The sequence below is a fragment of the Sus scrofa genome, chromosome 6, assembly GCF_054392235.1.
Source record: "Sus scrofa isolate SSC_HxYL_T2T_F1_AM1 chromosome 6, Sscrofa_HxYL_maternal_Yorkshire_Landrace_v2.0, whole genome shotgun sequence".
In the NCBI taxonomy this organism is placed as follows: Eukaryota; Metazoa; Chordata; class Mammalia; order Artiodactyla; family Suidae; genus Sus; species Sus scrofa.
This window is the reverse complement of record NC_139388.1, coordinates 55,018,780-55,035,664: the sequence shown is the minus strand read 5'-3', so window position 1 is coordinate 55,035,664 and position 16,885 is coordinate 55,018,780. Positions and strand designations below refer to the sequence as shown.

General features: G+C 45.2%; 1 protein-coding gene across 4 annotated transcripts in view; it reads left to right on the top strand.

Annotated features, from left to right (window-relative positions):
* Positions 1–16,635, top strand: part of ZNF180 (zinc finger protein 180) — a 41,407-nt gene extending 24,772 nt beyond the window's left edge. Inside the window, exons 5-10 of one of the 4 annotated variants that reach the window (XR_014806326.1) lie at positions 3,270–3,319; positions 3,988–5,785; positions 8,269–8,327; positions 8,458–8,530; positions 14,389–15,365; positions 15,611–16,635. The gene's annotated coding sequence lies outside the window, so the exon portion shown is untranslated. Of the gene's footprint in view, positions 1–3,269; positions 3,320–3,987; positions 5,786–8,268; positions 8,328–8,457; positions 8,531–14,388 lie in introns of all 4 variants that reach the window. The other 3 variants (XR_014806327.1, XR_014806325.1, XR_014806328.1) reach the window with 3 other exon arrangements.
* The last annotated feature ends 250 nt before the right edge of the window (positions 16,636–16,885 follow it).

The window sequence follows — 16,885 nt, the reverse complement described above, 5'->3', positions numbered from 1 at the left end:
ATGGACTCAGTTTCCCTTTAGAAGATTTGATGGGTCACATTAGGTAAATAGCACAAATGGCTCTTTATAATCGTAGCAGCCTGGTTTCTTAATTGGAAAGCATATGAGCCAACTTTAGCCAGTTGAGTCAGGAAAAGATATTAGGTGGCTTCAAGAATTGGCAATAGTGGGAGTTCTGTCATGTCTCAGCAGTAGCAAACCCAACTAGTTTCCATGAGGATGTGGGTTCAATCCCTGGTCTCACTCAGTGGGTTAGGGATCCCGCATTGCAGTGTAGATTGCAGACGTGGCTTGGATCTCAAGTTGCTGTGGCTGTGGGGTAGGCTGGCAGCTACAGCTCTTATTTGATCCTTAGCCTGGGAACCTCCATATGCCATGGGTGCAGCCCTAAAAAGACAAAAAAAAAAAAAAAAAAAGGCAGTAGTGGAGTACCCTAGTGGAACAGCCAGTTAGAGATCCAGCATTGTCACTGCAGTGGCTCGGGTTACTGCTGAGGCTCAAGTTCAATCCCTGGCCCAGGAACTGCCACATGCCATGGGCACAGCCCCCCCCCCCCCCAAAAGAAAGGAATTGGCAATAGAGACCGTGTTCAGGGCTTCACAGAAAAAAATTGCTAGAATCATGCTGAACAGCCAGCTAAATTTCAGGAATCCTCCCTAAACAAAAGAGAAAATAGTCATGAATATAGTCATGACCTCAGAATGGACATTTAGTAGAACACAAAACATATTAGAGAGTCCATACAGATAATACAACTGCCACAGAAAAGTTTATTAATCCTAAATTTCAACCTGTTCCCACTGACATGCCATCCTTGGTGGACTACAAATCAATCCCACCTTGGCCATAAGACAGAAAATCCAACTTTTCTGTTCCAACATGAAGATTCACTTGGCAAATGTCAATAGTGATGTTTTTCTCTTTTAAATTTTTTATTATAGTTGATTTATGATGCTCTGGCAATTTCTGCTCTACAGAAAGTGACCCAGTCATACATATATTCTTTTTTTCATATTCTATCATGTTCTATCACAAGGGATTGGATATAGTTACCTATGCCATGCAGCAGGACCTCATTGCTTATCCATTCCAGATGTAATAGTTTGTGGAGTTCCTCATGGTTCAACGGAAACGAATTTGACTAGCATCCATGAGGACGTAGGTTTGATCCCTGGCTTTGCTCAGTGGGTTAAAGATCCAGCATTGCCATGAGCTGTGGTGTAGGTTGCAGACACAGCTCGGATCTCGAGTCGCTGTGGCCGTGGTATAGGCCAGGGGCTACAGCTCCAATTGAACCCCTAGCCTGGGAAACTCCATATGCCTGGGGATCGGCCCTAAAAAGACAAAAAAAAAAAAAAAAAAAGGTGGAGTTCCTGTCATGGCTCAGTGGTTAACAAATCCGATTAGGAACCATGAGGTTGCAGGTTCGATCCCTGGCCTCACTCAGTGGGTTAAGGATCTGGCATTGCTGTGAGCTGCAGTGCAGGTCACAGCTCAGATCCCGAGTTGCTGTGGCTGTGGTGTAGGCCAGCAGCTACAGCTCCAATTAGACCCCTAGCCTGGGAACATCCATATGCTGCAGGCACGGCCACAAAAAGACCAAAAAAAAAAAAAAAAGTGATAGTTGGCATCTACTAACTCCAAACTCCCAGTCCTTTCCACTCCCTCCCCCTCCCGCTTGGCAACCACAAGTCTGCTCTCCACGTCTGTGAGTCTGTTTCTGTTCTGTAGATAGGTTCATCTGTGCCATATTTTAAATTCCACATATAAGTGATATCATATGGTATTTTTCTTTCTCTTTCTGACTGACTTCATTTAGTATGAGAATCTCTAGTTGCATCCATGTTGTTGCAAATGGCATTGCTGTGTTCTTACAGCTGAGTACCATGCCATGGTGTATGCGTACCACATCTTGTTAATCCCTTCATCTGTTGATGGTCATTTAGGTTGATTCCATGTCTTGGCTATTGTGCATAGTGCTGCTGTGAACATAGGGGTGCATGTATAAATGTGATATCTTTCAGTGTAACAATATTATTTTTACTGCAAGACATAATAAAACCATCATTTATTTAGTCACCAAATGAATCCAAATAAGGATAAATTATCTCAAGCAGTAAAAATTGCCAGTCACCAACTTGTCTGTGGTTTTATAAAAGCAGTTTTAGAAAAAAGATTTTGAATATCTACCTACAACAAAACTTACTGAGTATTCATTAGCTTGGTCATTTGACCTGGTTTTACAATCCACCACCACGCACCCATCTTTTTTTTTTTTTTAGTGCACAGCATCTGAACTGTCCTTTTTACATGAGGGATTTTTTTCACAAGAAAAAAATGGATACTACTAGGAGATTGTAGATGAAGGAGTGAGAGCAATGTCAGGCCCTGCATTATCCTGCCATCAGGGAAAGCAGTCCATAGGTTTGGGGTTGGAATAGAGCTGTGTTAAGTTGGAGGCTACATAACCATATTCAAGTAAGTGAAAATGTAGAGTGAAGAAAAAGTTCACATATGGACTAGGCAAAAGTAGGCTATACTGGAAACTTTTTTTTTCTCTCTGCTGTTGTTTAGCAAATGAGAAAAAACTCCATGAATGAGTTTGCACAGTGAATTTGTTTGAATGGAATCTACAGCCCATCTACCACTATGGACTCTCCAGGAAACACCAGGGACTGGTGGCCCTGACATCCCAACCTTTCACACAACTCAGGTGCAGGCACAGTCTAGGATCTGCCTGACCTAGGCACCAGACTTGGAATCGGAAGAAATCAATGCAAAGGTGTATTAAATAATTTAATATATCTTCAGGAACTTTGAAAACATTGAGGCACTCTTTCGTGAGTAGCATCAGAATCGAGGGAAAGCTTATAACATACATTTCTGGGTCCTGACCCAAGTTTCTGATTCAGTAGCTCTCGGGTGGAGTTTGAGGATTTGCAATGATGCTGTTGGTCCAGACCATAATCTGAGAACCACAGTGCTAGAATGGTTTTATGTATTTAAATGAAATTAATTTACAACATATCTGCCTCACAAAAGTTCTAAGTTCTTGCCTTAAGTTGTCCCAACCTTTAACATGAAATCAAATCAGGAGAGGAAGTCTGGCAGACACAGCTGCCTGAGCTCAGATGCATGAGAAAGTGTGACGTCCCACCCCAGCCCCTTGGTATTTAAGCTCACCCCAGCTTCTTACTGATTAGATCTGCTCAGAGGCGAATAGCATTACGAATCGGTTAGTCTGAGCTGATTGTGCTTGGTCTTTACAGAGTCCCACCTACTTGGAATTTGATTCAGAAAACAAAGGAAAGAACACTTGGTAAGTAAGTCTCTCTGTGTCTGTTTTGTTTATTACTGCATCTGTTTAGAGACCTTGCCACCCTCCACCCCAAACACACACACCACACTACACTCCATTTGTGGGGTCAGAAAAAATGTAGGAGCCTCTGGGAGCTGCTGGTTTCTGTCACATCGTCATCTAAAGAGATTGAGGTCACACCTGGCTCCTCCCCTGAAGGGTCCCCCAGCCCTGACTCCCCAAACTAACGTGCTCACCTCAGTCACCCAGCTTCTCACTCTCCTCTCCCAGCAAATCTTCCATAATGGGCAGCTCCTCACCAGGGTCTCTGGTCTACCTATCAATCACCTCCAGGGGTTCACCAGATTTACCTCCATCATCACCAGCATCTCACAAATTCACATTTTCTTCTCCGAACCACATCAGAAATCACCAAAGCCATGTGGTCTGCCCTGTCCTCTGCTAGGGTTTCTTCAGAGTTGCCAAACTCATCAACAATATACCATATCTTCTTACATCTATCACCAACCAATTCACCAGCATTGCTCAGAGAATCTCGCATGTCATCCGGCTACTCTCCAGCTGTTCCCAGATTTCTGCATGAATCAGGCTAGCAAAGAGAAGGAACATGGAATAAATCAGAGAACACACCAACTTCCTCCCCATGTCTCCCATCTTTTCTCTCACAGCCCTCAGGAAATCGCCCGTGTCACCCAGCTGTAACTGAACCAAACTTGGGTCTGATTGCTCACGTGCAATAAAGCAAGGAGTCCAGGTAGCTAGTGCTCAAAAGGCCCATACTCCCCGAAGGTTTTCAGGGAAAGATTTTTAAAGACAAGTGAGGGACAGGGGTTGTGCGGTGCATGATCATCTCGTGGACTTTCTTCTGATTGGTTGGTGGTGAGGTAATTGAGAATCGACACCACCAACTTTCTGTGTGTGTGTGTATATATATATATATACATAATTTACATTCGTAATGTTTGTATGCCCTGTGAGAAATTGTGGATTTGTTTAAGAATATTGTCAGACCTTCTACAACGTAATAACTTTTTTTAAATGAAATAGTATTCCGATGCAGCAGAGCTGAGCGCCAGAACATCTTGCATCCCTCTGCATAAACTTGGCCCCGGGCTCTCCACCGGGCACCAGATGGACTCTTATTTTCTGTACAGTCAGGACCCAAAGACTATGCTTCGCAGAGCATTCTGGGAAGTGTAGTCTGGGCCTGTCGACTCGCCCACTTCCGCTTCCGGCCAGCGCACAGCGGTATGGAGGTTTCCAGGTTAGGGGTCAAAACCGAGCTGTAGTCGCCGGCCTACACCAGAGCCACAGCAAGGAGGGATCCGGGCTGCGTCTGCAATCTACACGACAGCTCACGGCAACGCCGGATCCCAAACCCACTGGGCAAGGCCAGGGACCGAACCTTCAACCTCATGGTTCCTAGTCGGATTCGTTCACCACTGCGCCACCACTGGAACTCCGGTATCGTTTCTTAAGAGATGGTGAGTAAGCTAAGGGACGTGAGTCTTATTGGAGGTCTTCGTTCTGGCTGCGGGCACAGGGGCCGGGTCTCTAGGATCTCAGGAGGAAAGGGCAGCAAACAGCCCAGTGTGGCAACAAGGGAATTTCAACAAGCTCCGCTTGGGGAAGGAAGGGTTTGAGGAAGCGGATCCCCGATTGGGATGGGGCAGGGGGTGGGGAGCAAGGCCCGGGTCGGCAGTCCTTGGTACTCCTAGGCTCGCAAGGAGCAGTTCCGGGCCGGTGGCTCAGACTCTAAGATGGGCATCGCCTCTTTGGGAGATTCCAATTCAGGAAGTCGCGGATTGATGATATCCTGAATTTTTTGATGGCGGTCATCCACCCACTTCTCTACTAATTTCAGAGCTTTTTGTCTGTGAAGCTATTTGTATAAAGAGCTGCAGAATTTGAATCTTCATGGTCTGTACGTATCCCTTTGAGAATTTGAAATCACAGCACAAGTTGTAAGCGATTGTTTTGCTGGTGTATTGTTGCCGGCTGTATTTTGGTAGCATCTGAGGCACACACTGGTGGAATTCCACTCTAAATATCACTTGGCATTTGAGAGTCATAGCCCAGCTCAGAATTCAATTCTTGAGACTGTATCCTGATTCTCATTGTCTCGCGGGAGCTACAGGGAGTGCAGGCTTGTAGACAGGGCCCAAAGCAGGACTAGCTTGGGCCCTGCTCTCTGAGTCCCTTAGGAGAAGTCCCCTTCCAGGACTCCTGAAGGAAGTAATAGGAGTAGGTTGCAGGAAAGGTCAATTAAAGGAAGTAGATTACATCCAACTGGTGCTCAGAGATTTTTCTCCCTGTGGTGTTTTGGGAGTTACAATAAAATCTTGTTACCTACCTTCTGGCTCATTTTTCTTTCACAGCCTTGCTTTCCTGGGAGTGTTCTTTGCCAGAGAGAATTACAAAGAAGAGGAAAGACTAAACCCTGGCCTCTTGTCATTAGAGCCCCAGGTGAGTAGAATTTTGGCCTCTTGTTACTTGTAGCTGTATGCATTAATTAAGTGGTCATTATATGACAATTATTACGTTGAAGGCTTTCACTGCTGTATCTCTAGTGCCCGGAACAGTGTCTGGCATATAGTAGCCTGGCAATAAATATTTGAATGAGTACATATATGTAATTTGCTCAGCAACTTCCTTAGTTAGATAATATTCATCCCATGTTACAGAAAGAATACTGAGGCTTAGAAAGGTTAAGAACCTTAATAAGTGTCACTTGGCTGGGAGATGTTATCACCAGAAGTCAGGGCCTTTGCCCTTGCACTTCCCTCTGTACGCGCATCCCAGATCTTTACAAAACTGACTTATTTTCACACATGTCAGAAACCCGATGACCTGATTTAATGTTGCCCCGCCCACACCTGCCACTGATTTTTCTCTACATTCTGATTTGGTAAGCAGGAATCTGTCATGTGTATTTTCTGCATGAACCTTTGTAATCAAAGAGCACCTTAATTGCTTGGAGAACAGACTTGTGGTTGCCAAGGAGAAGGGGGAAGGAGCGGGATAGACTGGGAGTCTGGGCTTAGTAGAGGCAAACTATTGCATCTGGAGTGGATAAGCAATGAGAGCCTGCTGTAGAGCACGGGGAACTATATCCAATCACTTGTGATGGAACATGATGGAGGATAATGTGAGAAAAAGAAGGTATATGTATATATGTATGACTGGGTCACTTTGCTTTACAACAGCAATTGACAGAACATTGTAAATCAACTATAATGGAAAAAATAAGTCTTTAAAAAAGAGCATCTTAACTGTAGATTTGTTTACCCACCAGAAGGCAGCATCGTAAGAACAAGTACCTTGCCCGTCTAATTTACTGCTGCATCTCAGTGTCTGTTATAGTGTCCAAGATGTAGTTAGATACTGGATATATGTTTGTTCAATGAACGGATGCCTGGAGTTCCTGTCGTGGCTTAGCGGAAATGCATCTGACTAGCATCCATGAGGATGCAGGTTTGATCCCTGGATTTGCTCAGTGGGTTGAGGATCCGGCATTGCCATGAGCTGTGGTGAAGGTTGTAGACACAGCTCAGACCCCTTATGGCTATGGCTCTGGTGTAGGCTGGCAGCTGCAGCTCCGATTCGACCCCTAGCCTGGGAACTTCCATGTGCCGTGAGTGTGGTCCTAAAAAGACATAAATAAATAACAAATAGCTCAATGATCTAATGTATAGTTAGCCAAAATAAAATCATCCTGTGTTTTACCTTATGCATTTAAAACATTTTTTTGAGCAAGAGCCCATAAATACCACCCAACTGCCAAAGGAGGTCATGGAGGAGTTCCCGTTGTGGCTCAGTGGTTAATGAATCCAACTAGGAACCATGAGGTTTCGGGTTCAATCCCTGCCCTTGCTCAGTAGGTTAAGGATCTGGTGTTGCCGTGAGCTGTGGGGTAGGTCGCAGACACGGCTCAGATCTGGCGTTGCTGTGGCTCTGCCGTAGGCTGGCGGCTACAGCTCCACTTTGACCCCTGGCCTGGGAACCTCCATATGCCGTGGGAGCAGCCCTAGAAAAGGCAAAAAGACAAAAACAAAACAAAACAAAAAAAACAAAGGCGGTCATGGAATAGAAGAAAGTACCAACTCTCATTTAGAAGACGTTTGCTCACCCAAAGTCTGATTTTCAGAATCCTTGAGGACAAGGGTGTGGGCTTGTTTTTTAATTTTTATTTTTGCAACCCCCACAGTATTGCAGTCATGAAGCTTTTACACTCTAGCTTTTCCTTCACAGGGCATAGGTCCCGTAGGTTTGTGGGATCTGCACCCTTCAGTAGGGCCCTGTGTCTTACTGCTGGACTTCTGCCCCTGGGCTCTCCTTGCAGATGCTTTTCTCTGACTGTCGTTAGCCCTCTGTGACATTCTTGGCCCACTGGTCCATGAACCTCCCAGAGCAGGGACTTTCATACAAACCACTCAGTACATGTCCTCTGTGTGAATGGTATGCATTCACAGAGGATATGAACTTTGGGACCTAGAACAAAGAACTCAGATAAGGTCAAGTTCCCTCTTGAGCCCACAGGTCCCTGGAACATGGCAACCCACCGGACTCTAGAGAGTGAAGGTGGAGGCAGGTCCTGGGGACCCCGGGTATCTGCTGGAAGCACCTGGTCAGAGCGTGGACAGTCTCAGGCAGTCCCAGTCTCGGGCAGTCTTTCGGAAGATCAGAGAATAAATAAATTTGCTTCAGCTCTGAAAACCTAGGAGGGGACACCATGGAGACGTTGACCTTGAGGCATGAGGAACAAGGTGAGAGTTAACGAAGGGCGAACCTACACTGGGTGCAGAGAGAAGGAGAGGCAGGTGGATGAGGAGTTGCATCTGGTGAAGAGAAAGCCGTGTGTAAAGAGGCAGACATCCCTGGGGTCCAGGGCGCTGTCAGAGAGCCTAGGCAAGCCCCAGCCTCCTCAAGGCTTCTCTCTCTTCTTGCAGGTCGGCCTTCTCAAGCCTCAGCCCTTCCCCAGGATGGGGAAGACAAGACCAAGTTTCAGGTGGGTGGAGTTTTTCTCCAGAAATAACAGCTTAAGACATCAGAGAGTCAACGTACCTCCCTCCCTTGGAAAAAGAAAAAAAAATTGATTGGGCAAGCTCCTCACATAACTCTGTGCATTTATCTCCCAGTAGCGACGAGAGAGGTCGGATGATCCTGTCTGAGAGATGAAGAAATGCATGTAAATCCTAGGTTTGAACCCAGGTCAGTAGGAACCTGTCGTTTGCCTTTTTGCTCTGCATGCAATAGTTTCAAGGAACTGAGCCCATATAATGTAGAGAGGTGACTCTCCAGATAATGAAGGCTTCTTCTCTGCCGAGGTTTTTCTCCTCCATGGCGTATTTCTCCCTCTTCATTTCCGGATGTTGTATTCTCCATGTAACACACTTTACCAAAACCTACACCTTGAACAAAGTCAAAGGTTAGAGTATTGGGTGAAAGAACACAGGGGTTGGGGAGTTCCCACTGTGGCACAATGGGTTAAGAATCCAACTGCAGCACCTTGGGTCGCTCTGGAGGTGCAGGTTTGATCCCCGGGCTGGTGCAGTGGGTTAAAGCCTCTGTTGTCGCCGCAGCTGTGGCTCAGATTCAATCCCTGGCCCAGGAACTTCCATATGCCGTGGGTGCAGCCATAAAAACAACTAAAAACAGGTTGGGAATAAAGACAAAGCATTCGTGTTCAAGAAGAGAGAAAAGAGGAGAAACAAATGACCAATCATCCTATGAAAAGATGATCAACGTGGAGGAATCAAAGTGATGCAGGTTGAAACAAGATACGATTCTTTTTCTATGGAGATGACCTGAAATTTGAAAGATCCGTGGTCCCTGTTAGCTGACATATAGGGAAACAGGTATATCCACACAATTGCAGGGGCATTTCAGCCTTTCTAAAAGTTCTGCACTCCTCCGCTCCAGTATTTCCCACTTCAAGTTTATTCTGCGTCAGAGCAAGTGGTCAAGGAATGATCATTGCAGCATTGTTCATTATAGCAAAAAAAGAAAAAGAAAAATGGTGGTGGAATGGACTGCATGTCCATCCATGGGCTTGGCGATGGGTTGATGGATTATTGTTTCATCCATCCTTTTGATCCTCTTCTGCTTGTCAAGTGAGATTCAGTGGGTAAAAATATTAGGACATGGAAATAGGCACTCTCTTTCTCTCTGTGTATAAACACGTGTATCTTGTAACTTAAAATTTATTTATTTTATTTACTTTTGTCTCTTTAGGGCCACACCTGCGGCATAGGGAGGTTCCCAGGCTAGGGGGCGAATCAGAGCTGTAGCCACTGACCTATGCCACAGCCACAGCAACCCAGGATCCAAGCCATGTCTGCCACCTCCACCACAGCTCACAGCAACGCCAGATCCTTAACCCAGGGATCGAACCTGTGTCCTCATGGAAGCTAGTCAGATTCATTTCTACTGAGCCACGACAGGAACTCCTAAAATTCTTCTTTAAATTGGGGAGGAAACGTCAAAGCAGTTGCAGAATTTTAATTACTTTTTTGTTACAGTTTTATTATAGTTCATAAAGGCTTCTTTAAAGAAAAAGGATTATAGGAAAAAATTTGAAAGTTTGAATAATTTGCTTTAATGTTAAGTATTATTGATGAACTCCCTGTAATGAGAACTGAAGAAATTAGCACTTTTTTTACTTCCGACCATCTCCTATATATTATTATCATTTTTCCCTTCTGATCTGTCACCATCGAGTCCCACCATTGGGTTGTCTCAGTTCTCTGTAGATGTCTTGCTCACCACCTCTTGTCCTTTTACCATGGTTTCTTTTTCTTTTTCTTTCTTTTTTTTTTTTTTTGGCTGTTCCCATGGCATACAAAGTTCCTGGACCAAGGATTGAACCTCGCCACAGCCGGAACCTGAGCCATAGCGGTGACAACAATGGATCCTTAACTCACTGAGCCACCAGGGAACTCCTGCCATGGTTTTTTCATGTGTGACTTTATTTTGATTTAAAATCTTTGCTTGGCTTAATTTCACCCACAGTTTGTTTTTTGTCCTTTTTTTTTTTAATTGTAGTTGACAATGTTCTGTCAATTTCTGCTATATACCTAAGTGACCCAGTTTTACACACACACACACACACACACACACACACATTCTTTTTCTCATAATATCTTCTGTCGTGTTCCATCACAAGTGACCGGATATAGTTTCCTGTGCTGTACAGCAGGACTTCATTGCCCATCCATTCTAAATGTGATAGGTTGCATCTCCTAACCCCGAACTTCCAGTCCATCCCGCTCCCTCCCCCTGCCTCTTGGCAACCATCGTCTGTTCTCTGTGTCCGTGAGTTTGTTTCTCTTCTGTGGATAGGTTCGTTTGTGCCATATTTTAGATTCCAAATACAAGTGATATCATATGGCATTTTTCTTTCTTCACTTTCTTCATATGGTATTTGTCTTTCATTTGTATCTGACTTACTTCACTTAGTATGAGAATCTCTAGTTCCATCCATGTGGCTGCAGATGGCATTATTTTGTTCTTTTTAATGGCTGAGTAGTATTCCATTGTGTATATGTACCACATCTTATGAATCCATTCATCTGTTGATGGACATTTAGGTTGTTTGCATGTCTTGGGTATTATGAATAGTGCTGCAATGAACATAGGGGTGCATGTATCTTTTTGAATGACAGTTTTGTCTGTATATATGCCCGGGGTGGGATTGCTGGATCGATCATAGGGGTAATTCTATTTTTTCTTTCCAAAGTACCTCCATACTTTTTTCCATAGTGGTTGTACATATTGTTTGTCTTTTCCAAAGAAGACTTGTGGATGCCATTTCCTCTGAGCTTGTCTTCCCTATCCAAAACTTAGTCCAAAAGGTATCTAAGTGGTTTTTTAATATTCATATTAAAATTTTTAAAATCTCTAACATGACTATAATTTACTTTTGTAAATGGCATGAGGTTGCTATTTAACTTTATTTTCTTCAAGATGGATAGCTAATTATGACAATGCCATTTATTAAATTATTCATTTGCACATCAGCTGATAATAGCATCCTTATGTATGTATTCACTTATACATTTGAGTGTGTGTGTATAATATGTATATACTTATATATATGAAGAGAGAACTGTCAGTTTACTCACTTTGTGTGATCTGTGACTTGTCCCGCATTCTGTACCCTGGTCCACTGAGCTACTTGTGCATCTCTGTGTTGTTTCATTATATATGCTGAACACATACTTTTGAAATTCAAAATTATTAAGAAAAAAACAAACAATGTTAAAAAATTAAAGTTTGGCTGAAACTTAATTGTAATGTTCTCCAAACTAAGTGCCCCTTTTCACGGTGGCTCTTGAATGGCTTTTCAGTCATTCGTGTGGTCTTTGGTCCATTGACATTTCCCTTCATGTAGTCATTCAGCAAACATTTGTTGGACACCTACTATGAGCCAAGCATTATTCTAAGCACTGGTGGTATATCAGAGACAACATCCCTGCCTCATGGGGTTGACATTCTAGAAGAGGGAGGCAGGTAGTAAGTTAAAACAAGATAGTTGCTCTCAAGTGCTTTAGGAGACATGGGCAGGGTTAGCTGGAAAGAAGTACCCACATCATCCAAGCAAAAAATCATGATGAGTGGGACCACAGAAATGGAAGCAGAGATGGGGAGAAGTGGGTAGATTTTAAGGATATTTTGGAATAATGATTAGCAAACTTTTTAAATGATTTAGATATGAGAAATGAGGAACAGGGAAGAATCCAGGATAACTTTAAGGTAGATGATAGTTTACTCCCATGGGGTAGGAGAGAACAATTTGGGAGGAAAGACTCAACTCTAAATGGGATTTTTCTTGGGGGGGGTGCTTCAAGATGCCCTTTAGACACCCAAGTGATAGTTGGCTATGGCAGGACTCAGTGTAGAAGGCAGGGCCAGCTGCTCGATGTAAGATTTGGAAGGTAGGGGCGGGTCTATTTAATTGCTGAACTGACCACCTCTGGCCTTCACTTTCTCCCACCTCTCGTCTTTTTGGTTTTTAATACACTTTAAAAAAATTCTTTAGGAGTTCCCTGATGGCTCAGCAGGTTAAGGATCCAGCATTGTCACTGCTATGGAGCACATTGGATCCCTGGCCTAGGAACTTTTTTATGTCACAGGTGCAGCCAAAAAAAAAAAAAAAAAAAAAATTCTTCTTCTTCTCTATGGTTTATCACAGAGCACTGAATATAGTTCCCTGTGCTCTGCAGTAGGCCCTTGTTTATCATCTCCATGTATCACAGCTCACATCTGCTGGCCCCAGCGTCCCACGCCATCCCTCCCCCAACCCCCTCCTCCTAGGCAAGCACCAGTTCTCTATGGCTGTCCCACCTCTAGTCTCGAGGTTGATCTAGGATCCTGCTGGGAAGCCTGCTCTGCTGGTGACACTCCTTCTCCACACGGGGAACATGGGCTCCTCTGATCTCACTGGGATGGCAGGAGAGCAGGGTGGTTAGGGAAGGGTTAGGCGGCCCAGGCTCAGTCCTGACTCTGCACTTCCTAGGTATACATTCTTGGCTAAAGAATATTCAACTCTCTGAGGCCACGTTTTTCTCATCTGTGAAAGGGGAGAGCTATGGTAACTACCTTGTGAGAAATTGCTGACCTAATCAAGATAATAGAGTCTTTCCAACATTCCAGAAAGTTCCTACTTAGGGTGAGTTCTGTGAGGGTGATGCGATAAAGCAGGGAGTTCCTTGGAGCATCTGGCTAAGGATCCAGCATGGTCTCTGCTGTGACTCTGGTTACTGCTATGGCATGGGCTTGATCCCTGGCCTGGGAAAGCCACCAGCATGGCCAAATAAAGTAAAATAAAAATCATAGTGGGGATTTCCCGTCGTGGCGCAGTGGTTAACGAATTCGACTAGGAACCATGAGGTTGCAGGTTTGATCCCTGCCCTTGCTCAGTGGGTTAACGATGCAGCGTTGCTGTGAGCTGTGGTGTAGGTTGCAGATGTGGCTCAGATCCCGCTTTGCTGTGGCTCTGGCATAGGCTGGCGGCTACAGCTCCGATTCAACCCCTAGCCTGGGAATCTCCATATGCCGCGGGAGCAGCCCAAGAAATGGCAAAGAGACAAAAAAAAAAAAAAAAAAAAAAAAAGACAGTGGTTGTTTCTGAGTGGTGGAATTAAGATTTAAAAACAAAATGAGATAAAGCATATAAAAATGCTTTGTCTAGTGCCCACCTTACAGTAGGAGAGCTATAAATATAAGGTATGGATATTATCTGCTTTATATCTTCTCTTTTTTCAGTTCTTTAGAAAATTGAGTTATAATTAACATACAGTGTTATATTAGATTCCGGCACACAGCTTAGTGACTCGGTATCTTTCTGTGGACTGGTCCCAGTGTGGCCGGATACCGCCCATCACCATACAGAGCTGTTAAAATGTTACTGACCCTGTTCCCTATATATATATCACATCCTCTCGACTTAGTTCACAGCTGGAAGTTTCTTTCCATTTCCTTGTTCCCTGGCAGTACACATTTTGATATCTGTAGGAAAGTCGTCAAAGTATAGTGGCTCTGGAACGAGGCTCCCTGTGTTCAGGTTCTAGCTCTGTGTCTTTCTAGCTCTGACCTTGGCCAAGTCACTTCACCTCCTGGACCGAAGTCCCCAAGACTACGCCCTGTTCAGAGATCTTCCAGGACTCAAGGGGCTCAGAGTATAGTCTTATTCATGGCTAAGAGTTACTATAGCAACACGCCCGGTTATGCAGGGCTTCGTCCAGACTTCACCCCATGTGCCTGAGTTTCCCTTTGCTAGTTTTAATTTTTGTTTAAGTCTTCACTATGTGTGTGTGAGTCTTTCTGGTGAATCACAGAGCTTGGAGGTGGTCTTAGGATCTGCCAACACAAGCCCCAGAAAGACAGGGCTGTGTCTTTCTTGCTTATCTCTAATTCCTGGGGCCTGTTTTATAGGAACTGAATAATTCTGGAAAGACCGTATGCTGGCCACATGCACTAAAGCTTCCTACAGCTTCTCTTGCCTGTCTTCTTCTTAAAAGTGAAATATCTGTGGAATCACAACTCACTCTTGTGATACTTTGTCACAGGTATTGCAGGGACAGCCTGAAGGGAAGGTGTCCTTCGGAAAGCCCTCCTGTACCGGTGTCTCCCTCTCAGGAAAGTGCATCACAGTCTAAAAGTGATGATAACGTGGTTGGTCACTGCACTTCAAAATCAATAACTGCCTTTCTCTTTTTCCTCACTGGACCGAAGCAATTCACTTAAGCAGCCTGGGCCACAGTTCATGACTAAGGATGACACAGTTATCTAAATGCCGCAGTTTGACCTGCTGCTTTAGCGGTCTCATCTGGGCGGGGAGATGGTTGCTTGGACACATGTTGGTTGCTTCTGTCCAGGGCTGACAAGAAAGCCCTAAAAGGTGTAGATGGGGAGGGGGTTGGGGGCTATGACAGCAAAGAGCAGGAGTTCCCAGCTGTTGATGGAGCGGGGAAGGGCTGGTGGGCAAAAAACAATCCCTCTGGCAGAGAAGGTGAGTTCGGGGTGTGTGTAGACGGCGGCCACTCAAACTAGGCGCTGGTGGAGCTCTAAGTTGTCATGGTGTTTTTGGAGGACACGTTGGTCATCTACAAGTTAGAGTCAGACTGGAACACGTGCAGACCCTGTGATTCAGCCGTTCAAGGTCGCGGAAATGGCCCTTGGAAGTGCTCACACCAAGCGAAGGATGCTCTTTGCTTTACTCTCTGGATGACCATGAAGAGATCTGCTGGGTGCAATGAGAAGTACTGGCACCAAACAGTAATGTAACTGCATTGGTTTCGCTGCCGTCCACCGCTTCCTGCCGTCCCGTCTGCTTGTCTTCGTAATGCCAAGTCTACCTTCCATCAAGTGGGTGTTGGTATCAATGGTGCTTCGCATTTTAGGAGCCGTCCATCTTTGAGGATGCGGCCGTGGCCTCGCCGAGGAGGAGCTGGGGCTGCTGGGCCCCGCCCGGAGGAGACTGTACCCGGAAGTGATGCTGGAGACCTTCTGGAACGTGGTCTCTGTGGGCGAGGGGGACCTCTAGGTAATTGGAGCTTAGCTTATTGGAGTCTTGCCCCCTGAAGAGAGGCTGGTTTTGGTCTTTGTGTGCCGGTTAAATCCTTTTTATGTAGAGCTGTTCTAACATACTTTTGTTTAGCCCGGCCTGCATCCTTTCCAGGTCTGTCCTTCAAAGGCCTGAAAGTCTTGGGGTTAGGGCTGCATTTTTCAGATTTTTTTTTTTTTTAAATAATGAGCCTTACTTAGTCTTGAGTTTTCTTGCGATTTCAGGGCAACCACCTCTCAAGCCTGGTAACATAGCCCGTTTGGGACAAGACACAGAAACTCCAAGACAGGCACATCCAGGTGAGAACCACGGAGCCTGGAGTCCTGGCCAGGCAGCCAGGGGTGAGCTTGCCACGCACAGGCCGATCCCCACCCTGACCTTGACTGTGGATACGGCAGGTACCACAGTAGGTGACTGTTGTGCGGCCTCATTTCTCTGACTCAGTCCTGACCTTCTCGTCGTTCCGTCACGCTTTCCAGAGAGTGACAGACCCAGAGCGGGAGAGGGGGTCTCTGGACTTTCTCCCGTTGATAGTAAGAGACAGGCAGTGGAAGACAAGCAAGCCTGGGGCAGAGAGACTCTTCCAGAAGGTTGAGAGGTCACGGATTTCTCACTTAACTTGGGTCCTGCAAGTTCGTGTCTAGAAACGGGTTCCTGTTACCTCAGCCTTAAAAGATAAAAATAGCCGAAAAGAATATCGGAGAGCAGGGACACATTTTTAAAACCATGTGGAGGGAGCTCTGAGGTAAATATGACAATGTACTGACTCAGCATCAGTGACAGGGATGCACTGAGATTTTTACGTCTCCAGACCTCATCCCTGTCACCTGGATTCCTGTGGCATATGCTCGCAGGAGCCACAGACGGAGCATTTTGCAGGATTTGGTGCTTTGCTCCCATCCCAGGTTCAGATCATACGTACTCAGAATCAGCGTAACCCTGGGGGGCAGTGTGGTGAGAGTGCCCACCAGGTGTGGGCTCTAAAACCAGACCAGTGTGCTGGGATCCCGGCACCCCGCTTCCTCACTGCTCCATGGAGCAGCGTAACTAGGCCACATACCGTCTCTGTGCCCAGGTTTCCCCCTCTGTAACATGAGGGTTATAATGAATCCCACCTCCACGGTATTCGGAGGGTGAAATAAGTTCATGTATGTACCTCTGCGGCACCTGGGAAGTATTATAATAGTGTCATATCATCATCATCGACATCAGCATTATTAAGTAAAGAAGTAAATTTTTAGGTGTAAAATACTGTTAAGAATTTTTCTTTTTTTCTGGGCAGTTCTATGATGACACATAGTCTGCTACTAATAGGATCCTATTAACATTTAGCCTCAAAGCTTATTAGCAGGAGCCTCTTCCTGGGAGTTCCCTTCGTGGCTCAGCAGTTAATGAACCCAACGAGGATCCATGAGGATGCGGGTTCGATCCCTGGCCTCACTCTCTGGGTTAAGGATCTGGCATTGCTGTGAGATGTGGTGTAGGCTGGCAGCTGTAGC